Raw genomic sequence first — 26,499 nt, 5'->3', positions numbered from 1 at the left:
CATATAAGGCCAGTGAAGAAATAGGAATAATTGCAAATGGGAAAGAAAGGTACAGCTCAGCTGTAGGAGTGAAAAGGAAGTTGAAATGTATGCAATGTAGTGACTCACCATGACTTGAAAAAGAGTCAGCACTGAGAGGGACTACACTTAATGGGTACTGCCATATGTTTTATGCAGGTGGCTTGAACTAATCTATCCTTGTGGTTTCACTCAGATAAAGTGTAGGCCTGTTTCTGGCAGAGGAGACACCATGATCTACCAGGTGTGCTAAGATCAGGTGGGGAGGGGGTGTTGGAATCCCAAGACCTTTGGGCTTGGCCCTCCATATAGGATGCCTGCCAATGAATTTGGGAGCATCTGAAGTCTCAAGGTGAGAGCCTGGATTGGAGGATGCATACTGGTTGTAGCACCATATGTAGCGCTTAGAACAATAGAGTTCTGTCGGCTCAATTAATATGTTTTTTAGAATGATTGAGTTCTTCTCGCTTGATATGACTGGGAACTGATTTGGCTGATTTAACCTGGAACAGGAAACATATTAATGAAAAAAAGGTAGGTTCCCACCAGCATGTTTGCCCAATATAGTTCTCCTCAGTGTTGGCTGTATTTAATCAACTTAAGAGATGGTTTCCATTCCTGAGCACATGCTGCTTTTGACATCAGTTTAATGATAGATAATGTGTTTAATGAGGTTTCCTTTTATGCAAATATGAGATGAGGGGCTTTTCCTTCCATGCTGATTGGGTGGAAAAAACTTCATCCTGTATTCAAATAAATACCATAACTGCTCTGTCCTTCAGCTGCCAAATCTACCTAATGGGGACAAGAAAAACTCATGTAGAGTTATGAAGTTAAATAAATGTTTGTAATGAGATTTAAGCTTCTTGGCAGAAAAGTGATATAAAATGTTTGTATAGCTTCCAGAAGTCCTAGATAAGCAGCTCTCCATTATTGTGCATTTGAAAATATGTATATATGGCAGTTTTGTGTGTAGCTCTATGTTAATGTTGCTTACTTCTCTTCAACAGCATAACACTCAGATATAGCTATATATTCTCTTATGGGTTAAGCCTGTTCCTTGAATCTAGGCAATGATGTAAAATGGAGAAAGGAGCTAGAGAAAATGACCATTACACTGCAGATCATGAATTTATAAAAAATTAATGTGTTATCAAATATTTAATTCAACTTGATGAATGGGCTGTACAAAATCTTTAATGAATTTTTTGCTTTGATTAAATAAAACTGAGAGACTTAAGTATTCATTCCAGTACTAGAGAATAAAGTGTTCTGGATTGTCATAATAATCTCACGGCTGTCAGTGATTTTGGCCTAAGTCAACTGAGGACATATATCTTGTCCCTGTTTCTCAGACTAGAACCATCTGAATTAAAGCTGAAAAGGTGACCTAATCATGGAGGTCATTATTGCCATTGTAGCTTTCAGCTTATTATTAACTATGGAATATTACACTATAAGAAATATGGAAAAGATTCATTTGAAAATTATTTATTTTCTAGAAAAAATATGAAACTTAGAAAGACTTTGATGTAAAAGAATATTCTGTTACTTTAATCCCTACTGTAATATCCAGAGAGGGAAATAAGGTTTCAGTTATGGAACTTAGAGAATTGGTGTATGTTTTCACTCATGTGCACATACCCATTAAATTGGATGGGATTATCTGACTGTGCTCTCACCCATAGTTCTGTGGGATGTACAATAAGTCCTGTCAAGATTAATGTTCAATTGCTGAAACAGAGCTTAAAGCGGGGATCATTTGGCCCTGTGGGCTGGATGAGTTGTGTGGAGCCAACACTCCCCTCCACCAGGATCCACCCCTGACGGTGCCTGCTCCAAGATCCATACTGCATGCAGCACTCATTTCAGCAAATCTGAGATTGATATAACATGCAGTGTCCACCCTCCCTGACTAGTCTGGGACTGTGCCATATATGGCACTCACTCCAGCTGGTTTGGGACCAACACTGAATGTGGCACAGGTCCTAGAGCAGGCACTGCATGCTGTACAGGTCCCAGACCAGCCACAAAAAGTCTCACTGGCAGGGGGCGGTGGCCACAGCTGATCTCGCTGACTTGGGTGGAGGGCAGTCCCCCTGCGGCAGAACTCACTGACTGGAAAGCAGCCGCGGTGCTCCTGGAAGCGGCCGCAGTGCTCCCACTCTGCAGCTGGCATGTCACCACTGCTTTTGGCTTTAAAAGGAACAGGATTGTGCTCTTGGTCCTCCTCTGTCGTATTGCACTGCCACTGAAATTCACTTTATCATAAAAAGAGAAAGGTAGTTAACTGTTAGTTTGAAGTCAGGAAGAAAGAACAGACTAACTCTAAAGTGGCACCCTGGTTTAGCTTCTTTATCATAAAAGGAAAGGGGGAAAAGCTCCCCAAAAGAGCTAAAGTCAGGGTTACATACAAAATGACATTAAAATGATGGTGTTATAATTTTGATCATTTAAAGCAGGCAACTATCAATCTAAGTGGCATGTATGCAATGTCAGCTCCCAGGTGTTCGTAATATTTGATTGTCATAGTCTGTATCCAGGGATGCGGGGATACTGTGAAGAATTTATCTATAAACCAAAATTGTGTTTGCTTCTATAAAAAGGAAAAAAAAAATGTGCTGAAAGCTTTAAGCAGCCATTCCAAACTCATTCCCTTTTCCTGTTATGTAAATAATGATCTCTAGGGAGTCTTCCAACCTCTCATTAGTTCTGCTTGAAGGAATATTGGGAAAAAATATTTTTGTTAGAGTTATGAATGGGCCTTCCATGTACACCTGATGATGTACACCTATGTAATTATATGTTTGTTTAGGGCACTGGCCTTGGTAGGGAGGTGTCATTTTTTAAAATCTCCATCTACATTATACTACAGGTGAACTAGTTTGTGCTAATGAGGTAATAGCTTCTTGTGTTATCCTTTTTTAGTCTTACTCTCTGCAGAGTTTTGTCATGTTGTCCAAAGTAGTAAATAAGTTACTAGATGGTTCTAGAGAGCCCAGACACAATAAAGTAATGTCTGTCTTATTAGTATGCTACTGTGGTTAGGGCACAGCAATGCATTTCCTGTATAAATCACCTTAGCGGGCCGCAAAGCTGGCACAGAAGAAAAATAATCACTGAAGCCTGGAAGGGATAGCATTTACGGGCTTAGAGAGGAAAAAGCCCACTTATGGGAAATGGCAATGTCTGGGGAATGACATGGGATCATGCAGATGGATCAAAAAGCCGAGAGTGATCCTGAGGCAAAGGTCTATGGGGGATTATGGAGCAGAAAAGCATGGGAAGTCTAATGAGAAAAATGTCTGCGGAATGTGAAATGCTGATGACAACAACTGAGTTTAATAATACCAATTGAGTTATTTTGTTTTTGAATTTGCAATATGTGTTCCTTTTGTGTCTGGCCTTTTTGACACGTGATTCATAAAAATAGCCCTTAAATATGTCTAGGGCTTGTAATAATTAGAACGTACAATTGCAGCCTCCCAGAAGTCCCTGTAAAGAGGTATGTTTGGTGTAAAATGACTTTTCTTTAGAATGTCCCTGAATGCAGCTCAAACATTGGTTGCAGGTGCCATGACCATTGTGGACAAAATCACATACGTATCCTTTAAGGGTAACATGACAGGTACTCTCTATTGCTTTGGAATGCTAACATTCTGAATAAGAGTGTTATCTAGGAAGAACAGGATCAAACTACAGAATGGGTGACGCTCATGTTCTGCTTTTTCAGTAATTTTATAGTCAATAAAATTACTTTACAATTACTTTTAGTTTATTCAGTAAAATTACTCAATTACAGTTGAGATGACCATAGTCTGCCCTTGACATGTCCTGCTCACTTCCACCTCCCCATTTTGTTTTTGAAGTAATGTATTTGGAATGCAAGGTAAGGTCATTTTTTGTTTTTGGATTGACCTGATTCTTTCTCCATGAGACTCTCACTTCCCCCTCTGACCTTTGTTTTCTAGATCTTTGAAGAACTCCAGAATGGAGCTTCAGCCTTTCTTAGTCTCTCAAGTTGGCCAATTCTGACTGGCCTGTTCAAACTAAACAGATTTCCAGTTGCATTTGCTAAGACTCTCATTCACTGTAGGTGAATATAGAAACATAGAAAATATGCCAAATACTTACATACATTTAAAACAGGCTGGCTGATTTGAAAGATGACTGACTCCTTGGAAGCGTTCTGCTAACAGGTGGAAAAAAGGGGTCTGTACCTTTTTAAGCTTATGTTGCATTAAAAAAGGACTGAAAGTAGTGGGTTTGTTTAATTTATTTCCCTAAACATTATTCCGTATTCCACTTTTTCACATTTTTTAATTTCTCTGAGCTTAGTAGAGGATTTACAGATCTCACTATTTCTGCCTCACTATTCTGAAGGTGCTGCATTTTTAAGGATATATTTTCTTCCAAGGATTTCTCAAGTGTTTGATTAGATACACTTAAAAAGTTTTAAGTTTGAATAGTGTTCCTCCCCCCCCCACCCCTGTATCAGAATTCATGTCCCGCTTATTTTTGATGGTCACTGTGGCAGGGCACTGTTTGTGTCTGCCTCTTTAAGGGCTGGAAGACAGCAGCTGGCAGGTGCCTGATTAGGGCAGCCATTTTGGATTCAGAGCTACTCATATGAACAGTGCATTTTGCTGCTGAAGGCCAGGTAATAGCATTGCCTGGCTGCAGGGCTGCTGGTATCACCTGGAGGTAAAGGAGGAGGTGTAGGGGATGGTCAGGAGCCTCCTGGTCATGGGCATGACCTAAAACTGCACCCTGCTGGGAGTGGGTGGCCTGGTGGGGCTCTCAGTGGCACAGGAGCCCCCAGGAAATGCCAGGCCAGTTACCAACTCGGTGAAAGGTGGGTCGGGGCACCTTAAACCCAGCTCCCACAACCTGCTTCTAGGGTCTGGAAGGTGGACCCCAGTGAGAGAGTGGGGCCATAGATTCAAACTTGTCTTGACACCCCCGACTGGTCCATGCTGGGGCCAGGACCGGAAGGGTCAAAGGCCCACTGTGAGGGACTCCCAGAGCTGAGGGCCTGGGGTTCCGACTGGCCTGGAGGTAGGCCAGGGCCAGTAGAGCTTAAGGTCCTGGAGGGAGCCAGTGGACGTAGTCTTTCTGGACTTTAGAAAGGCCTTTGACACTGTCTCTCAACCCATTCTCATTAAAAAAACTAGGGGACTGTGGCGTCAACACCGACACAGTCAGATGGGTCACTAACTGGCTGGAGGCCTGTACCCAGAGAGTGGTAGTGGATGGGTCATTTTTGACGTGGAGGGATGTGGGCGGTGGGGTTCCACAGGGCTCAGTCCTCGGGCCTGTACTGTTCAATATCTTCATCAGCAACTTGGATGAGGGGGTAAAAAGCATCCTGTTCAAATTCACAGACAACACTAAGATGTGGGGAGAAGTGGGCACACTAGAAGGGAGGAATAGGGCTGCAGTCAGCCCTAGACAGGTTACAGGGGTGGTTGGATGAGAACAGGATGGGTTTCAACACTGACAAGTGCAGGGTACTGCACCTGGGGAGGAAGAACCAGCAGCAGACCTACAGGCTGGGGAACTCCCTTCTTATCAGTGCAGAGGCAGAAAACGATCTTGGAGTCATCATTGATGCCAAGATGAACATGGGCCAACAGTGTGGGGACATGGTCAGGAAGGCCAACCGCACCTTGTCATGCATCTCAAGCAGGTTCAAGGAGGTGATTCTCCCCCTCTGTGTGAGACTGGTTAGCCCACAGTTGGAGTACTACATCCAGTTCTGGGTGCTGCATTTCAGGAGGGTTGTGGACAACATGGAGAGGGTCCAGAGGAGGGCCACCCGCGTGATCAGAGGGCAGCAGAGTAGGCCCTACAAGGAAAGGCTAAGTGACCTGAACCTGTTCAGCCTCCACAAGAGAAGGCTGAGGGGGGATCTAGTGGCCATTTACAAACTAGTCAGCGGGGACCAGCAGGCATTGGGGTAGTCCCTGTTTCCCCAAGCACTACCAGGAGTGACAAGCAATAACAGTCACAAGCTGACAGAGGGTAGATTCAGGCTAGATATCAGGAGGGACTACTTCACTGTCAGGGTGGCTAGGATCTAGAACCAACTTCCAGGAGAAGTGATGCTGGCTTCTACCCTGGGGGTCTTTAAGATGAGGCTGGATGAACACCTTGGTGGGGTCGTTTGACCCCAGTACTCTTTCCTGCCATGGCAGGGGGTCGGACTTGATGATCTGCTCAGGTCCCTTCCGACCCTACCAACTATGACCACACCCATAAGGGGGAAACAGCTCATAAGGGAGTTATGCAGTCTGGAATGAAGGCGGAATGAGCTGCCTGAATGGAGGTATCCAGGTGGGGTACAAAGAGCAGGGGTTCTGGGGCCCAGTGTGGGACTGGTGATATTGACACCAGCTGTATGCCATCTTCAAGACTTGGGCTGTGATGTAGGGGAGGAACGGAGCTGCACATAGCGCCCCCTGGCATCAGGGCTAGAAATGGGCAGCCTCCTGCTTAATTAACATCAATTAATTAATGAATTATCATCAAGGTGTGGTGGGCGAGAAGGTGGCGGTTAGCCCAGAAACAGGTGGGCAGGCCACAAGAAAATTGGCCCCAAGAAGGCCTCCTGTTACAGTCATCCTAATAGATGTGAAACTAGTCCAAGGACAATGTAACCTAAAGATAATAGCTTTTGAAGAAGATGTAAATCAGTGGTGGTGCTGAAGGAATGATGCAGCCCTTCCACACCAGATGCACATTGCACAGCCACCAGTTTGTTAAAACTGATTTGTGCATGAATCAGAAATTAATATTCAGTAGCTAAAGGTTGGGAATTTAATTTTTTGTTTTGTGAACAGAAAGGAGTTTTCTGTATGTGTATGTGAAAACTAAGGGGACAAATACTAGGATACAATGGAAGGGCCAGTGGTCTGACAAATTAATTTGACAGTTTTTGGAAGGATGTTGTGTTTTATAATACCGCCTCCTCCCACCTTTCCTCATCCCTTTTTCCCTCATTCACACACATTCACACTCTGAATTAATGATCACTAAAGTTATGGAACTGATTATTTGTCCCTGAGCTGTCCTTTTCCTACTTCTTTATCCAGCCTCTCTCAAATTATTTTGACATTACAGGAAATGACAAACTTGTAGCCAACATTAAAAACAAATTGCTAGTCCAAACATATTTAAGCTCTTTGAACAAAAATCTCAGAAAGCAGCATAGTTGGGATCTTCTTCCTGTCTATTGTTGCCTGCAACAAGTTAATTTAATCTGAGAATTACTGTGCTGCTCAAGAGCAGCTCACTGTGGGTTTTTTTAATATCTAAAGACATAATTCCAGTCTTCTCATCTAAATTAGATCCTTAATAACTTGCCACACTTACTATATATATCTCTTTAAAGGCCAGTTAATATAATTATTTTAATTAGGAAATAGCTTGAGTATGATTGCAATCCTTTGTTCCATTAATTGCTCATCACTAGCAGAGCTTATTTTGCCCCCCCTTGGCCCTTGACACTGCTATTCTTCTCTTTCCCTCCTGTCCCAACTTCCAGTTTACATGATGGGTTTTTTAAAGATTTCATGCCACCTGGCCTGTATAGATGTTACAACATGAAGTCTAAGGCCACAGCATGGACTTGTTTCCAGCCATTGGTTCTTGGCATGGCAATCATACTTTCCTGTGTTTCTTATTCAGCATCATTTTCTTGGTAGAATGTCTTCTCATCATTTGCTCAGGGTCTGGCTTTTGACTCGGTCCTTAAAACTTCCAGCAATCATAGGAGGCAATAGAAAGTGATGGCTGTATCTAAATTGAGCCTATTATATATACAGTAATTGTTTATTCTTTGTAATGTTTACATTAGTTCATTGTCTAATGATTATAATATGTCAAGGTATGTTGAAACAAAGTCTGTCACCTACATGGGTGGCATTCTAACAGGAACTCTGTCAGTCTCAGAACTGGAAATGACAGGACAGACAGAAAACAGTTTAATTGCCAGGTTTTGTCTGTCTTAACCTCTTGTTTGAATGTCATCTCTATGTTAGTTTATTTTGTCTGTTAGAATTGTGAAGCACTCAGGATATGAGCCATCCCAAACTCTATATAGTGCATAACACAATGGGATTCTGCTCATGGGTGGGGCTGTCATTTCTTTGCAACAGATCATTATAAATTTTAGGCAGAGCTGGCAATGTTAGGAAGGGAGTCAAATCTTAGGGTCAGGTTTCATGCTGTCCAAGTGTCTGTTTCATTTTGCTTGTACAAGACACCACATTTCCTAAGGAAACTGTAGGTAGGATGGACTAGAGGGCAGTGGGACCTGGACTTCCATGGGAGCTTAGAAGAACATTTATGCTGCAGTGCGTTTTGCTGGAGGTAATAATGAAGATGAGCTGCAGAAATGGAGTGAGTAGGAGCACTAATGCAGGGTGAGTCTTCTGTAGTGTATTGAAAATTGGTAAGGTTTTGCAGGCTCTTTTTTTAGAGGGGTGATTTTTAGTTTGTCTCCTGTCTTCTGATCCCAATAAAGTTTCTAGCTTCAACTCATTTGGTCTGAGATCTTTCTTTTTCTTACACTCTGTTTGATCTTTTTTACATTATGGTAATTTACTATATTAAATGATACATTCAAAAGTGAAGGTGACCCAGTACTGGTGTGGAGGACTCTGAAAGTCAGAGCATGGTACAGAAATGATAAATTTGTATAGTTGAGGTACAAATCCCACCACTGGTAGAAATATACAAGAAATCAACATCCAGCAAGCAATAGAGTAGGTGGGAAGTAACGTCTATCACTGTGTTTGTAGTACACGGTTAGAAAAAGCCATCGTGACCCTTTGTTGGTGTTCTTTATACAAAAACGTTACAGTTTGAAAGACCTAGAGAGAGTTCCACCTGTGTTATTCAGTATTACAGTACAGGAGTATGGGAAGCTTGCGCTGACATTCCACATGCCCAAAACAGACGCATCTCATGAAGATCTTGGTATCTGGAGGTTGATAAGCAGTAAAGGTATTACTTTCAAAAGTGATGACCTAATGTTGGTCCTTCTAAAGTCAGAGGTCAGATTTCTGTCAGCTTCCATAGTTTCATAATTGGTAGGGTGGGAAGGGACCTGAGCAGATCATCAAGTCCAACCCCCTGCCATGGGCAGGAAAGAATGCTGGGGTCAAACGACCCTGGCTAGGCATCTATCTAGCCTCTTTTTGAAGACCCCCAGGGTAGGAGTGAGCACTACTTCCCTTTGAAGTTGGTTCCAGATCCTAGCTGCCCTGACTGTGAACTAGTGCCTGCTGATATCTAGCCAGAATCTACTCTCAGTCAACTTATAGCCATTATTTCTTGTTACTCCCGTTAGTGCTTGGGGGAACAGGGACTTTCCAGGGTCAGAAGGAACCTAAACAGATCATCACGTCCGGCCCCCTGCCTCAGGCAGGAACAGGTGCCAGGGTCATATCACCCCAGCCAAATATCTGTCCAGCCTCCTCTTGAAGACCCCCAAGGTAGGAGAGAGTACCACCTCACTTGGGACCCCATTCCAGAGCCTGGCAGCCCCTCCTGATGTCTGGCCTGAACCTTCTCTCTGACAATTTGCGGCCATTATTCCTAGTAACCCTGGGCGGTGCCCAGGGGAACAGATCCTCCCCCAATTCTCTCTGGTCCCCCTGGTGAGTTTGTAAATGGCCACTAGATCCCCCCTCTGCCTTCTCTTGTGGAGGATGAACAGGTTCAGGTCCCTTAGCCTCTCCTCGTACGGCTTGCCTTGCTGCCCTCTGATCATGTGAGTGGCCCTCCTCTGGACCTTTTCGATGTTGTCCACATCCCTCCTGAAGTGCGGTGCCCAGAACTGGATGCAGTACTCCAACTGTGGCCTGACCAGTGTCGCATAGAGGGCGAGGATCACCTCCTTGGACCTGCTCGTGATGCATCTGTGGATGAATGACAAGGTGCAATTAGCCTTCCTGACTGCGGCCCTACATTGGTGGCCCATGTTCATCTTGGAGTCTGTAATGACTCATGATCCTTTTCTGTCTCTGTGCTGATGAGAGGGGAGTTCCCCAGCCTGTAGGTCTGCTGCTGGTTCTTTCTCCCTAGGTGCAGTACCCTGCAATTATCAGTACTGAATCCCATCTTATTCTCATTTGCTCACCCCTGTAACTTGTCCAGATCGAATTTCAGTCTATCCCTTCCTTCTAGCATGCCTACTTCTCCCCGCATCTTAGTGTCATCCGCAGACTTGAACTAAGTGCTTTTCACCCCCTCGTCCAAGTCTCTGATGAAGATTTTGAACAGTGTGGGCCCAAGGACCGAGCCCTGGGGGACCCCACTACCCACATCCCTCCAGATTGAAAATGACCCATCTACCACCACTCTCTGGATGTAGCCCTCCAGCCAATTGGTGACCCATCTGACTGGGTAGGCATCAACACCACAATCTCCTAATTTTTTAATGAGACTGGGGTGAGAGACAGTGTCGAAGGCCTTCCTAAAGTCCAGAAAGACTACGTCCACTGCGACACCTGCGTCCAAGGGTTTTGTGACCTGGTTATAGAAGGCCACCAGGTAGGTCTGACAGGACCTGCCTCTAATGAGCCTGTGTTGGTTGCCCCTAAGCATACGCTCCCCTGCTTGCCCATTGCAGATGTGCATCTGGATAATTTTCTCAAAGAGCTTCCCCAGGACCGAGGTAAGACTAACAGGACTATAATTGCCTGGGTTATCCTTCTTTCCTTTTTTGAAAATGGGGACCACATTGGCCCTTTTCCAGTCTTCTGGCACCTCGCCAGAGTACCCCGAGTGCTTGTAAAGCTCTGCCAGGGGTCCCGCAATGAACTCTGCTAATTCCCTCAGAACTCGGGTGGAGATCGTCAGGACCTGCTGATTTGAACATGTCCAGTCCCTCCAGAAGTTCCCTGACTAGGTCCTTACTGACCCTTGGCCTGGCTGCACCTCCTCTGGGACCATCGGGGATCCTGGTGGTGGGGGATGACCTGGTCCCTGCTCGGAAAAATGGAGGCAAAAAAATTGTTAAATGGGTTAGCTGTCCAGGCGAGCGGGAGGCAGCAGTGGCAGAGGCCAGTAGAAAGCTGAGCCAATTCAAAGAAATTCATCCAAAATTCCCTGAAGATTCATGGGGTACAAGAGAAGAGGAAGTAATAGAATTGGAAAGCCAGTGAATTGGCTTAACACCAAATTGTGTTGTCATAGGAAAATAACTCTGAGGTTTAGAACTATATTACTGCAAGACTGAATTCATAGTAGCAGAATACTTAGGGTCGGAAGGAACCTAAACAGATCGTCAGGTCTGCCCCTCTGCCTCGGGCAGGAACAGGTGCCGGGGTCATATCACCCCAGCCAAATATCTGTCCAGCTTCCTCTTGAAGATCCCCAAGGTAGAAGAGAGCACCACCTCACTTGGGAGCCCATTCCAGAGCCTGGCAGCCCTAACTGTAAAGTAATGTCTCCTGATGTCTGGCCTGAACCTTCTCTCTGACAATTTGCGGCCATTATTCCTAGGGAACAGAGCCTCCCCCAATTCTCACTGGTCCCCCTGGTGAGTTTGGCCACCAGATCCCCCCTCCGCCTTCTCTTGTGGAGGATGAACAGGTTCAGGTCCCTTAGCTTCTCCTCATAGGCCCTTGACTGTGTGAGTGGCCCTCCTCTGGACCCTCTCCAATGCTAGCCACATTCCTCTTGAAGTGTGGAGCCCTGTAATCTATGCGGCGGCGTTGGTCAGGCTGCAGTTAAAGGGGAAGGATCACCTCCCTGGACCTGCTTGCGATGCATCTGTGGATGCACAACGAGGTGCAGTTAGCCTTACTGACCGCTTCCTCACATTGGCAGCTCATGTTTATCCTGCATTCAACAATGACTCCAAGATCCCTTTCTGCCACCATGTTGATAAGAAGGGTGTTCCCCAGCCTATAGGTGTGTTGCTGGTTCCTTCTCCCTAGGTGCAGCACCCTGCACTTGTCTGTGTTGAATTCCATCCTATTCTCATCCGCCCACCTCTGTAATTTGTCTAGATCTAGCTGGATTCTGCCCCTCCCCTCCAGCATGCCCACCTCATCCCACATCTTGGTGTCATCAGTGATTTTGGACAGTGTGCATTCCACACCCACATACAGATCGCTGATAAAGATGTTGAACAGTATAGGCCCCAGGAACGAGCCCTGGGGGATTCCAGTGCCCACATCCCTCCAGGTCGAAAATGACCTGTCCACCACCCCTCTCCAGGCGCAACCATCTAACCAATTTGCCACCCATCTGACTGTGTAGGCATTAATACCGGTCACCAAGTTTTTTTAAGAGAATGTGGTGGGAAACCGTGTCAAAGGCCTTCTTCAAGTCCAGGAAGATGACACCCTTGTCCAGAGACTTTGTGACCTGATCATAAAAACTAATTAAATAAAAAGAATTCAGAGATGATTATATTGTTTTTTTGGTTGGATATTATTGCACAATCCAAACAGCATAGATTTTAACTCTGCTACCTTTAGATTTGCCCTTCCACAGAATGGACATACTTAAGTATCGTATTTATTCATATAAAAAGATGAGGTCCCCTCAGATCCCTGATAGGCTTGAGGAAATAAGTCCCTCATCCCATAATTGCATACATTAAAAGCTAACTAAATACGTTACATATCATTAAATTGCTGCCAAAAGCAGCATGTGGAATGCAATGGAATGAAAACCAACTATGAAGTTGATTAAGTGCAGCCAACACTGAGTATGACTATAAAACACATGGCCCATATTGAACAAACATGCCGATGGGATTTTTTTTTCTTTCCAAATTTTATTAAAAACACACTTACCATTATATTCTTGCAAAGCTACACATAATGAGCATCCTTGTTTTACCAAGACTTCATAGCACAGAAACAACTACATATCAAAAACATACAGATATACATATTAAAACCCTTAAACAACTTACAACAACTTCCCACAGAAACTAAAACCTTACAGAAATCTTTTTCTTCATAAAGAACCCCATGAAAAACCAGTTACTTCAGTAACCACCTGAAACTTTCTGATCCTCCCATCAGTTCTCTCTGTTGGTTTAATGAAACCAGTGTGTCCAGTCCTTTTTCCTCCACTTCTTCTCTGCCTCTTCCTTTCTGATCTCTTCCTTTTTCTGATCGATGTATTCTTTCAGTTCATACAATCTCAGCTTCAGGCACTCTCTTTCAGTGAAAGCCAATCCCTTAAACACATGGAGATTTCTTATTTTTTATAAACTAGTTTTAACATATGCTAATAAAGTCCTTAATGTTTCTTCCAGTCCCCTTGGTATGAATCCCTAGAGTACCATAGTAATGAATTGGCGGTTACCATGCCTATGGTCTTTTCAAAGAGGTCTGCTATAATCCCCATTTCCTCAAAATTGCAGCTGTGTAAAATCGGGTGATATGTGCTGCTTTCCCCTCTCCTTCCATTACTGCTTTGCATATTGTGCTTACGTATTTCACATAGACAAACAATCTCAAATTCAGCAGTCCCCATTCCCCCTATCTCTCTTTGTACAGTTCAGTTCTAGCCAACCTTTCCCTTTGGCATTCCAGAAGAACATACGTTTCCCTCTGTACTTTTGTTATCTGCCAGCATGTTGGTGGGCATACAGTTCCTGTATATAGACTAATCAGCAGTAGCACAGTCTTAAAGTCTGCCACTTTTCCAGCAAAAGACACCATCCTTCCAGACCATAACCAAAGTATTTGCTATAGTCTTGCTGTCACCTTTTCCTATGCTGTCCATCATGCCATATTACCTTTCCCTTCAGCATCCATCGGGATTACTTGCTCTCTGCTTTCCTTTTCTCTTATTTGAAGGCCTAACATCTCCTAGTCTTTCCAGCCCCCCCCACTTCTGTTATCGTGTTTATTGATCTATTTAGTTTAGCCCCTGTTGCTTCTCCATACTCTGATGTATGCTTTAGCATCTTTCCCACTGAAAGTCTGTCTTTAACTACTACATTTGTATCATCCATGTATAGTACATGTTTTACCTCACCCCCTCCCAGTATCTTTACTCCACTTACAACCTTGTCTTTTCTTATTCTTTGTGCTAATGGTTGCATCCTACACAAATAGTACTGGCAACAGAAGGCACCCTTATCCTACCCCTGTATGGATTTTAATGGCCTCAGTACAATTAATTAATTTGGACTGGATTATCTGCTTCTCTATACAGTAACCTTATCCAACATACAAATTTCTCTGAGAACCCCATTTTTCCTAGCACCTCAAATATGGTCCACTTTGTCATATGCTTTTTCTAAATCTAGGGTTTCTGTATCTTTGTGTTTTTCTCTGGTGGGTGTGGGGCAATGTATTTCTGATCACTGATCACTTTGGAGACCCTAGTGCTAACTAGTACTGCACATACTTTGTCTTTGTGTATTCACTTCTGGAGGTTTTTCCTCATCCTCGAAGACAACATCTTGGCCGTTAGCATATAGTCCCTATTAGGGATTGTTACCAATCTCCAGGTTTCCAAGAGTTCCTTCTCCCATTTCTTGAATAGTAAGATCAACTCTTGTAAAATCTTTCCCTGTCTCTCCTGTTTCTGTATTTCCTGAAACATTTCCACTATGTCCCTCCCTACCCATGCCCAAAGGTTTTCATTAAATTTAATCTGCTCCTGGTAATTTCTCTTTTTTAAAGGTTTTCAAACACTCCTCCATTTCCCTTAAGCTTACCTTTTCTTTCATCCTTTTTTGCTTCCTCCTCCTACTGTCTCTTCAATCTCTTCCAAGAAATCTTTCATCTTCTTGTCTGTTTCCTTCTTCTGGTATAGCTTTTTGTAAAATCTTGTCATCTTCAACACCTCCTCCTGCTTTTCCACCTTCTTTCCATACTGCTTTAAGCTCTCCTTTTGCCACCTTCACTGTGGCCAGAAAGTTTTGAGACCACCCTTTGTTTTCCCACACCCAGAGGGGTGCTTGTGCTAAGAACATTTTCTGCTTCCTCTTTCTTTTAAATTTGGTTTCTAACTTTTGCCTTGTTTCTTTTAGGTCTTTCCATACCTGTTTTCCTTCTGCAGCTTTCTTTAGCAGCTCCTGCATCTTTTTTTTGCAGCTGTCTTAGCTATTTCATTCTTTCTCTCATGCATCTTTGGCTATCCTTCCTGAAGAATTCTCCCATTTTCTTCACCAATGTTCACCATTCTCGGACACTCCCAAAATATTTCTTCAGTGTTCACCACCCCTCATAATGTCTCAGGTATGCTTGACATATTCTTTTATCTTGTAACAGCTGCACATTTATCTTCCACAGTTCCTTCCCTCTCATGGGGCTCTTACCAAGACTAATTTCCACCTTCAACATCCAGTGAACACTAAAAGCCATATGACTGGTTTCTTTCTTCCTTATCCCTATTTCTTTTGATACAAGCACAAAGTCAGTTCTTGATGGTTTCTTTCCACTGGGGTCTGTTCTAGTGAGAACTTTCTCCTCTGCCCACACATCTCTTAGTGACTCTTCTTTTATTATATTTGTTAAGATTGATTGAGCTATCTAAAGCTTTGTTTCTTCCTTCCCCTGTTCTGTTGCCCACTTTGATTACACAATTGAAATCTTCCTCTATTATATGCAATCTCCCTCTGACCATGTAAACTGCTAGCTTTTTAAATAGTGCATCTCTTTCTTCCCTCTCCAGTGGTGCATATACATTGAAAAAAACTAATTCTGTTCCCCTAACTGGTCGTATCAGTCATTACATACTGCCACTGATGACTTCTACCTGCTTTGCTCTCAGCTGTGGGTTCTTGAATAATATTGCTACCCTTACCCCTTTGTTCTCATTTGTCCCTGACCACCAGGATTGACCACCACCGGTGAGGGCCAATTTTAAGGGGGGGCATGTGCCCCTCCCTACGCATCGCTTATGATAAATGGCATGTATAGTAGGGTGTATTTTGTACTTCTAATGGAAAATGAAAAGCTGAGCAAGCTCCCCATATACTGTATCATCAGATCTTCATTTGAAGTGTTGTAAGAGTGTAAAATAAGGTGTTAATTTTCCCAAAAAATAGATATACTGATGAATCTTTATCTCTGGGATTTTTTTAAGTCACTGATAAGAATTATCTGGATTTCTACAAAGTGGTGCTTTTCTCTTCCTCTTTGTACCTGACAGGCAGCTAAAGATAAGATTGATGAGGAAGATAGAATTCTAACTGAAGGTCAATCAGTATGATTGCTGGGACTGTCAGAAACAAGATGTGAGAAAAGTATGCCATATTTGTGGGATTTGCTGCCAGGTTTCTGAAATTGGTCAAAAGCTAACTTTATTTTTAAAAAGCTGTGTTTCTAATGATCCTATGAGGGTTGCAAGTACTCTGATAAATGCATTGATTAAGGCAACCCTCTCAGTAGACTTTAATTTGTTTGCCTTAATCAAGAGGCAGCATGAAGTTTAGTGGTGAAAACTTAAAAAATGGAGGAGCCTTCGAGGCTAGGGACAGATATTCAAAAAGCCTGAGTCTGAATTGATTCAATCATTGCAGGTTATAACCTGGCTAGGCTGAATCAGTTTGTAACTGTACAGACATCCCAGAAATGCAGGCACGTGCCTACAGCAGCTTAGGCTAGAAACCAGAGGGCACTAGAGGAGCCCTCCCTTCCCTTCCCTTCCCTTCCACATGGGTGAGCTGAGGGGGGCGTGGCAGGACGCTTTAATTAAGGAGAAGTTCCTCCTGCCACCCACAACCAGCCCAGCCCAGCCCAGCTCAGCAGGGAACTGATAAAATAGTGTTTATCACCTCTAACTCAGTGTTTATCACTTCATTAAGAAAACAACAGAGGCACATTACCAGCTACCTGTTGATTCTACCTTTGTTCTGTGTGGCACAGCATGGACCTTAGTCAGCATGTGATCTGCTAGCTAATTCTGAGAGGTGTCTGTGTAAGGCAGAGGGGATGTGGGAATCTCTGCTTAGCAGGGAGCGGGGAGGGCAGGTAAGGAGCAGGGGAAAGCCAGGCAGATGCCTGCAGTCTTTGCCGAGCTCCAACCAGGGAGCAGAAGGGAGGGCCTAGCTCTGCTGTGGAGCAGACAGCCCCACCCCACCCCACCCCACCCAGAGAGTATGCCAGGATGCTAAGGGAGTCTGGTTTAACTTAAACCAGCAAGGGATCTGGGACAGACATAAACTTGGTTTGACCCAAATCAGTTAAGTATGATCTACATTCAATCAGGTTTATCTCAAACCAGTTTCAGCCATTTTCAAACTGGTTTATGTGCACTGAACATCTGTTCTGTTACAGGTTGAAACCAGTTTCTCATCACTTAAACCAGTTTATGTGTAATGTCTGTCCCTAGCCTGAAGGAGAGATCCTTGCCATCAGGCAATGAATACTGAGGCATCAATACATTTTGTCATACAACAACTTGTGCTATAATATTTTAGGTTAATAAACTGTGGAAACAAAAATAATTTTTTGTGTTAGAATGTAAAATTATGAATCCCCTCCTTTATTGCCTACTTTTTACTATTACTATATTATGTAAACAAAGTAAGTATATGAGTATGATCTTTATAAAGAATGCCATTCTTCATATTAGTAGTGTTTTGAGATATTTGAGTGCTTTTATTTTTGAGGGTTTTTTTTTTTTATATTCACAGTTTCCACAAAGTATTTCAAGCCTTTACAAATCAGGCATTTTAAGCAATAGAATAGCTGGATACTTTCCCTTAAGGCAAAGAGACATGGTTAACCATATAATTTGAAGTCAAGTAGAAGGCAGAGTAGATATGGACCCTGTAGACTAACCAAAGCAGATATAACAAAAGCTTTTGTTCACTGAAGCTTGAGTGGTAGACCAAAGTAGATGTGTGTATGTGTATTAGGGTTGTGTGAAGCTTTGGTTGCTGATTTGATTCAGAGGAAGTTTGGCTTGGTTTGGTGGCCGAACCGCTGAATCCGAATCAAATCAGGAGGTACATTAATCTCTCTGAATCGAATCGGAAGCCGCTGATTCTGTTTGGAGAGATTTGCTGATTTGGCCATAGACATGGCTTTGTTTTTTCTACCTACCTCAAGGTACCAGGTGGCTCATGAACGCTGAGATGGTGGGGCAGATGAAGCATCCCACGGGAGTGTGCTGGGTCCCCCAGTGCATTTGGTAGTGAACCCAGAAGTGGACCAGAAGCACTTCCGGTCCACTTCTGGGTCCACTGCAGAGCGTGTAGGGGACGCCCCCCCCCCCCCCGGTCCTGCGGCTCTGCAGCCAGTGCCTCCTGGGTCTGGGGGGACACCCAGGGTCACTGAGCTGAGGAGGTGCAGGTGGGTCTGCTGCTGAGCACATGGGGGGGGGGGTCCCCCTGTGCTCCTGTGGGATGCTCCATCTGCCCCACCATCTCAGCATTCACTAGCCACACCTCATACCTTGAGGTACATAGAAAAAACATATAAAGCTCTGTCTATGGCTGAATCTCTGATTCTCCAACTCAGAATCGTATCTTCAGATTCGGGTTTGGCCTAATCGAATTGGGGCAGTGATCTGAATCAGCGAATCAAATCGCTGTCCCTTGAATCGGGATGAATCCGAACCTGAATCGAATACAGCCTGCTTTGCACACCCCTAACGTGTGCATCTGTGCATAGTCATGTTCTGATGGCATACAATACTGGCCTCTATATTGCAGTTCCTACTTGTGCTTATATGCAGGTGGCAGGGTTCGTTTGCACTTCATACACTAACCAAAGTAGATGCAAGGACAGGAGGGGTGGAGGTGGAATCTACCCTGCAAGGTACAAATCTACCTTGCCTGTCCTTCAAGCAAGCCATTTTCAGCAGCATAAGCAAGCATACAGGATATTCCTGTGGCATGTAATCATAATTACATGCAATTTATATTACACAGACACACATGCACACATATAATGTGTGTACATATAAATATATTATGATATAAAATTACATTATATAACATGTTTTTAGGACGTGCTATAGTATATAGTATTATATAACAATATGAAAATATATATGTAATATCATGTAAAATAATAAAGTAATTATGTTAACAAGATTATGGATTCTTATTCCATTACCTGGATTATTTTTTATAAACCTTGTGTCCTTTACTGGGTTAAATGCTTTGCTTTGCTGTCTTCTACCCTCTTTGCCTCCCTTTGCAGCAGCCCCTGTTTTTTTCCTCCCCCATTCTTACCCTTTATTCCAATCACAGCTTTCTGTTTAACAGCTCTGCTTTCTGCAGTCTATTCACAGCATCTGATGAAGTCAGTCCTTTGGTTATGAAAATTTATCCTATACATTTCAAATTGAATTAGTCTGTACAGGTCCAAATCTACATCGTTAAGCAGCAACTTTAGTTTAAAAGTCAGTCTTGTATGCCGTCAGAAAATGTCTACGCAGGAATTTCTCTGTGCTCTCAGAATATAAACCCAGTCTGCAGAATTTTTCTTGGGGCATTATTAATATTTCTTGTTTCTCCTTTCTTCACACGTGCATGCATGTGCACATGCACAAACACACACACTCCTTTTTTCTCTGGTTCCATGTCAAGACTTCATAAGACTTTATGAATGACAACTTAAGAAAAGTTACAACAGAAACAATAGTCTGTTTGACAGCCATACCATTTCACTCTATGAGCTTGCTAGTTCTCTTGTATCAAGTTCATTCATTGAGCCTACTGCTGAAAACCCATGAGTATATGAACTGATTTTCTGAAAACGCTAGAAGATCAGTAGATGCCAGGTAGATATCTATGTAAAATTTTTGGTAGTCTTTCTCAATCTTACTCATGACAAAAACATAAAATGCTTTTGCAAAATGAAATGTCTGGGAAAAAATTGATTTGGAAGTGATGAAATGTTTAATTTAAAGTCAGTTAAATTATATGTCCCTTTTATTGCACATGGTTATGTTTAGAGAGCTCGATATCCCTCTTCAGTCTTATTCCATGGCTAGAGTAACTCTCCTATCATGCATCAGCAGTTTTATAACTTCCACAATGCATCTTTCAGCTTTGTCAGGAGGGTCCTATTACTTCATGAGTTGCAGTGCTTTAGGAATCTCAGAATACAGGGAGAACGGAGATTCAAGCTAAATTCCCATGAAATGATGTGCCACAACAGAATAATGCTGTTTATTTTGAATTGATTAGAAATAAAACAGTTCTTCAAATGGATGGATTTTTATTCAAGAAAAATTCAACCAAAATGAAATAAAAGACGTTTGGCAAAATTGAGAATTGTCTGTGGATAACTGACTTTCCAGAGACTGCTGTAAAAGATAAATAATTTCAGTGAAAAAAATTCCTAATCAGTTCTGCTGATTAAATATTGATGACCAGCCCCGACCCAGTAAATAGTTTAAGTAGAAAACAGCCCCGTGGCCCTACCGGTGTTCCTCACTCCTGATGCGCTGCTCCCACCTCTCCAGTGCAAGGAGCAAAGGTGGGTGTTTGCGGGGGACAAGGGGAGCCCCGAGCAGCTCCTTGCAGGCTGGAACTTTGTCTACCTACAGGGAAAAGGCCATGGTTTCCCATGTTTTTCTCTTTTAAAGGAGAGTCCATTTTTAAAATTTGTTCATGACCCTTTCATATATTGTTGTGACCCACTTTTGGGTTGTGACCCATGGGTTGAAAAACACTATTTTAGAGCTCCTCCTGCTCTAGTCATACTGAACTTGTAGTATATCCTCTTTTAGGTTCTTAGGAGTCAGGGTAGCTGGCAGACTGACCTGTGCCCAGCTACCCATGATTACCTGGTTGAGATTGTCAGCTGGATGCCTGATTGCCCCAGGATGACCCCTTCTAAGTGTATGGATATAGCTGCTGGTATGTAAGCAGCAGCCATTTCAGGGCTCAGTAATTTACTTTTTAAAACAGATCTCCCCTGTATTTAGCCCCAGGCTTCTTGTACCTGATCTAGCTCCTAGTTTCACTGGTTGCTGATTTCCTTGTACCTCATTCAATCCCTGCTGCCTGCCTGCCTTTAAAGTCCCTAACTCCTGGTTTCCAGTCCCTAGTTCCTGCTTTGTAGTTCCCAGCCCCTGGCTGCCAGCATCTGGTTTCTTTGTTTTCAGTTCTGTGCATAGTTCCAGTCTAACTTCTTTTGCTTAGCCACTAGCCTTCTGTCTTCCAGTTTCTGGCCCCTAGCTGCCAGCTCCTAGCTTCCTGGTTTCTAATTTTGCCCCTAGGTCCTAGCTTTTGTTCTGATTCATGATAATTGATTTTGACTTTTGGTTTATGACCCTTTGCTTTCTCACTGTGCCTATCCTTGACTTCAGGATCCTAACTCCTTAGCACTGAGACCTGACAACCTATTTTATGATCATGCCCCTGCCATGGAGACAGCATGGCAAAAAAGGAAGGCCACCAGCTTCCAGGCTGTCACGTCCTTCCTGCTGTCACTTTCTCCCCAGTACAATTTCCTTGGTGGCAATGGTCAGCTTCCTTTTCGGAGCAACACCTGTTCTTGCCACATGTGCAACTGAAATACTCCAGTGCTGCCTTCTACATCAGCCGGGCTTGCTCCCTAAACCATACTCATGTGTAAAAAATGCACCAGTAGAAACCAGTAACTGAGAGAAAGTCAAGTTTGACTGCAGCATTCTAATGTTAATCCTAGTGTAATGGTCAAACTGTCTTTCGGGTGATTATTTTCTGTTAACTAACATTTTTCCATTGAGTTATGTGTAAAAGTTGTACATCACTGCTTCTGAAGTACTATTGGGCAGCAATAGTATGTCACCTTCTGCATAGTTTTTAAAACAAGATGAGGTTCCTTGCATATATATTGATAAATGGGTTTTAGGATCATTTAGGAAGAAAAGATATTCGGAAATGCAAGATGTTTTAAAGTTACATAGTACTTCAAGTCCTGTGGGAAAGGTGCCATAAAATCTTGTTATATGTAAAGTGATAGTATTGCAGCAAGATATATGACAGTTAACAATGTAAGGCATAATTACTTACTGCATAATTAATGGCAAGTGGCATACCATGCCATTAGAGAGGGTCAGTATATAACTTGTCCTCATTACTGTAGTGGTTATTTTTTTTTTCAGGATGTCTTACTTTAATTTCACCTTTTTACCCTTAGAAAGTTTCTCCTGTTGTGTCCTACCCTTGTATTTATTGTCATGAAAGGTGCTTTTCCAAACCAAGGTATTATGAGTTTTGTTTAACTAAGCCATACCACTTTATCTCAACTCTGACAGGATGTGAAATATAAAACCTGAGGCTAATATTGCAGTTTTGTGTCAACTTTCCTGTAGTAGCAAAATATCCCAACTGTTATAACCTACTTTATATTTTTAGTACATATGCAGTCAGTTACTAAAGATTAACCCTTTTTGAGTCTTATTGTAATGAGCTGATTTTGAAGCAAAAGAATAAAGTTGAAAATAACCAAGACTTGTTAATTCCAATCTCAAAAAAATTGCAGTTCTCAATTGCTAATTCTTATTTTACATAATGATTTATGTGTGGGTTGATGGTTTATTTAGAGAGTAAAACACAAATGATGAAAAGAAAATTGGTGTGATTCCACAAGCAGAGAGCATGGTGTATATATTTTAAAGGTGAATTTAAAAAGGTACCTGATGAGCAGTGTAGAAAACTTTAATGAAGCAGAGAGAGAGAGAACAAAATATTAGAGGTGCACCTTTACATTAATCTCATATTGGATTGGCACCGATATAGGAAAATTTGACAGTATCAGAAATTGGTTTTTTTTGCCTGATGTGGCCAATAATGTGGCCAATTAAATGCCTTGTTTCATGCAGCCTGATGTGGCCAATAATGTGGCCAGTTAAATGCCTTGTTGCATGCAGCCATGCCCCGGGAGGGCATGGGGGTGTGTGTGCCCCAGATCAGTGTGCATGGCAGGGCTGGGGCATGGTGGGCTGCTGCTGGGGCTGGGGGCTGCACCGGGCTCTTCCCAGTGGGGGGCTGGGCCAGGCTGCACTCAGGGTGGGTGGTGGCAGTGCTGGGAAGGGGGCTATGGCAAATTTTGGAGTGGCTGCAGCCCCCCCACCCTTGTAGCCCCTTCCTAGCACTGCTGCCCCAAGCACAGCCCAGCCCAGCCCGTGGTGGGAAGAGCCCAGCACCACTCCCAGTCTGCAGCAGCAGCCCACCCTGCCTCACCTTGGCACATGCCCCCATGCCCTCCTGGGGTGCATTCAGTGGCAGGAGCTGCCTTCTGCGCCCCCAGATGAGCTGCTTGTATCCCAGCTGTTCAGTGTGTGCCCCTTCCCCACTCCCTCCCTCACCACAGGGGCCTCAATCTACTCCCCCAACACCCTCCCTCACCACAGGGGCCTCGATCTGCTCGCCCCACACACCTTCCCTCCCTCCACCCCTTCTCTCACACCAGACTTACCATCCTGATGCTGGTCTCAGTGCTGCCTAGCTGCATATCAGAATTGGTTTGGTATTGGCCAATATGGATCCTTAAAAATCGTTCATTGGTATTGGCCCAAAAAATCTGTCTGTGCACTCCTACAAAATATGGCTCAAGCAGATACCATACAAGTTGTTCAATGCTTATCTTTGATCCTAGGCAGCAAGGTTCTTTGGGTAGATTTGATATCTTTTGTTAGACCAACTGAATAGTTGGAAAAAATGTTCTTTGCAAGCTTTCAGGCACAAACACCCTTCTGGCATAGGGAGACTCTGCTGATGTTATGTGTTCACCAAGGTAGAAAACAAGCTCATTTTTAACTTGCAGGTCTGTGAAAATGCAAACGACTGGTAGTTTGGGAGACAGTGGGTAGAGATAGGAGGGGAGGGGTCAGCAAAGGAGGGAAATGTGTGAAGGACTGTAGCTGGTCAGCTGCAGGCAGGTTACCTGGGGTTATCAGATGGAAGGCAGGTTGTAATGTGCCATAAATGCAATGTCTATATTTAGTGCATGAGTTTTTGTATGCAGTAGATTTATGAAGTGAAGTTCATAAGCATGTCTATGAAAGGTGTTTTGTAATTTCCCTTCAAGGATTATAACTGAGAGACTAGATATAGAGTGATTGTCTTGTGAAAAGTGTGCACCCACAGGTAATTGATTATTTTTGTCTTTGATGGATTTTCAGTGTGTGTTCTTTCTGGTACATGATTGTTGTTTGGTTTCTTGTACATATTTTCTGTCAGGGCATTTGGTGCACCGGATGAGATTTATTACCTTTCTAGAGGTTCAGGAGCAAGATCCAGGAATGCTGATGGTTCTGTGTTGGGGTATAGCTATTGTGGGAGTGGTGCAGATGTGTTGGTAGGTTTTACATTTCTTGTCCTGGGATGGTCTGGATCCATTTTATATGGTTTGGGCCATAGAAAGTTTGCTTCTGGTGATGAGGTTAGCAATGCTTGGTGCTTATTTAAAGGCTAGGATGAGTGCTTTCATATATTCAGAGATTGTTAGGGACTGGAAGGGACATTGTAGATCATCGGGTCCAGCCCCTCCTGCACTAGGCAGGAAAAGACAGCTGCAGTCAAGTGACCCCAGTGAGTTGAGTGTCTAGTCTCCTTTTGAAGATTTCCAGGGTAGGTAACTATAGGATTATTTCACAGTCTGGACACCCTGACTGTGAAGGAGTTTTTCCTGGAATTGAGCCTGAAGTGGCCCTCCAGGAGTTTGTATCCATTGCTCCTGGTCTTCCCCAGGGGTGTAACCTTGATGTACTCCCCTCATTTAGTGTTAAGCCACTACCAAGTTTCCTCTCAGCCTTCTCTTCTGTAGGCTGAAGATGCCCAAGTCCCTCAGCCTCTGCTCATATGGCTTGTCTTGCAAGTCCCTGATCATACAAGTGGCTCTTTTCTGGACTCTCTCAAGTTTTTCCACATCCTTGTTGAAGTGCGGCTCCCAGAAGTGGATGCAGTACTCCGGCTGTGATCTCACGAGTGTGGAGTACAGTGGAAGTATCACTTCCTTAGTTTTGCATGAGATGCAATGATTAATGTATGCCAGCATATTGTTTGCCCTGCTGGCCACAGTATAGCACTGCCGGCTCATGTTCATAATGGTTGATCACTACCCCTAGGTCCCTTTTGCCCGTGGTGCAAGTCAAATTGTTGCCACCGAGCCTGTAGATATGGAGCACCTTACACTTCTGTGTGTTGAACTTCATCTGGTTCCAGTCTGCCCAATTCTTCAGTCTGTCCAGGCCTGCCTGTATCTGCAGCCTATCTTCTGGTATGACCACGCTCCCCAATCCAAATCATTGATAAAGATGTTGAAAAGCACTGGTCCAAGCACAGACCCCTGGGGGACACCACTGGCCACTTCTTGCCAGGATGACACAGATCCGTTCATAAGAACTCTCTGGGTCCTACCATATAGCCAGTTTTTCTACCCACTGAACTGTTGAGCAGCTAAGCCCACAGTCTTCCAATTTTTCCACAAGGATATTGTGGGATACTAGATCAAAAGCCTTTTGGAAGTCTAGGCATATAATGTCGACCTTCTCTCCTGTGTCCAGGTGGCAAGAGACCTGTTCATAGAAGGAGATGAGATTGGTAAGACAAGACGTAGCCGCGATGAAGCCATGCTGGCTATTGTTCAGAATCTTACCCTCAAGGCAGGGAAGATCTCTGGGTTCTGGGAAGATCTCTTTAAGAATTGGGTCTTCTAGTATGGGTTGTAATTGTTGGAGGATTTTCCATATAGGTTCCAGGGAAAGATGGTATGTCATAACTAATGGTGTGTGATTTGTGGGGATTTTCTTTTTGTACTGCAGCAGTTCTTCACATGGTATTTGGGTGGCTCTTTCAAAAGTGCAATGTATCTCTCTGGAGTAGTGTCCTTGTTGGATGAAAGCCCTTCTGAGATTTGTGATGTGATGATTGTCGGTATTTTCCTCAGTGCAAATTCAGTGGTATCAGAGAGCTTGGCTCTCTATTACAGGTTTTTTCGTGTGTTTAGGGTGATTGCTGATTCTGTGTAGATATGTATGTTGGTCTGTGGGTTTCTTGTATATAGTCACTTGTATTTTAGCCCTCCACTCCCCTCCCCCCCGAATTATCTGAAAACCCTTCCAGGTTATTCATTTTGATTGTGGAAATAATCCTTAAGACAAAGGCAGAGGAAAATGTTCTAGTTCTGCATATTATAGTATCTTATTTGGGTATTTTTCTGGACAGAATTTAAAGAGGACAGGTTTTTCAGCTTTGGTAAGATTGATAATCTTTGAGGGTTGGCTGGTTTCTTCAGTTTCCTCAAGTATGAGGTTGGAATATTGTTAGGTATTGGTGTTTCTCTGATGGTTGTTTTGTGGCCGGGAAAGTTGTTCCTGTAGTAATTGGTTCCATTTCTTCTTCTTGTGTTGGATGGATGTTGTAACAAATCTTTGGTAGTCTTGCTGTATACATTGTATAATGTTTGGGAAAATATCTGAATTTATCTCTTTTTAAAGATGTAGCACACATTCATAGAATCATAGAAGTAGGGTCGGAAGGGAACTTATAGATCTTCAAGTCCGACCCCCTCCCAGGGCAGGAGAAAAAACTGGGCT

At 43.3% G+C, this 26,499-nt stretch overlaps 1 protein-coding gene across 1 annotated transcript in view; it reads left to right on the top strand.

The window, feature by feature from the left end:
• The window catches only part of KCNMA1 (potassium calcium-activated channel subfamily M alpha 1), a 997,979-nt gene that overhangs the window by 143,556 nt on the left and 827,924 nt on the right, over positions 1-26,499 (top strand). The window lies entirely within an intron of this gene.

This window comes from Crocodylus porosus, unplaced genomic scaffold, assembly GCF_001723895.1.
Source record: "Crocodylus porosus isolate Cpor-Errol unplaced genomic scaffold, CroPor_comp1, whole genome shotgun sequence".
Classification (NCBI taxonomy): domain Eukaryota; kingdom Metazoa; phylum Chordata; order Crocodylia; family Crocodylidae; genus Crocodylus; species Crocodylus porosus.
This window is presented reverse-complemented; position numbering and strand designations above follow the sequence as displayed.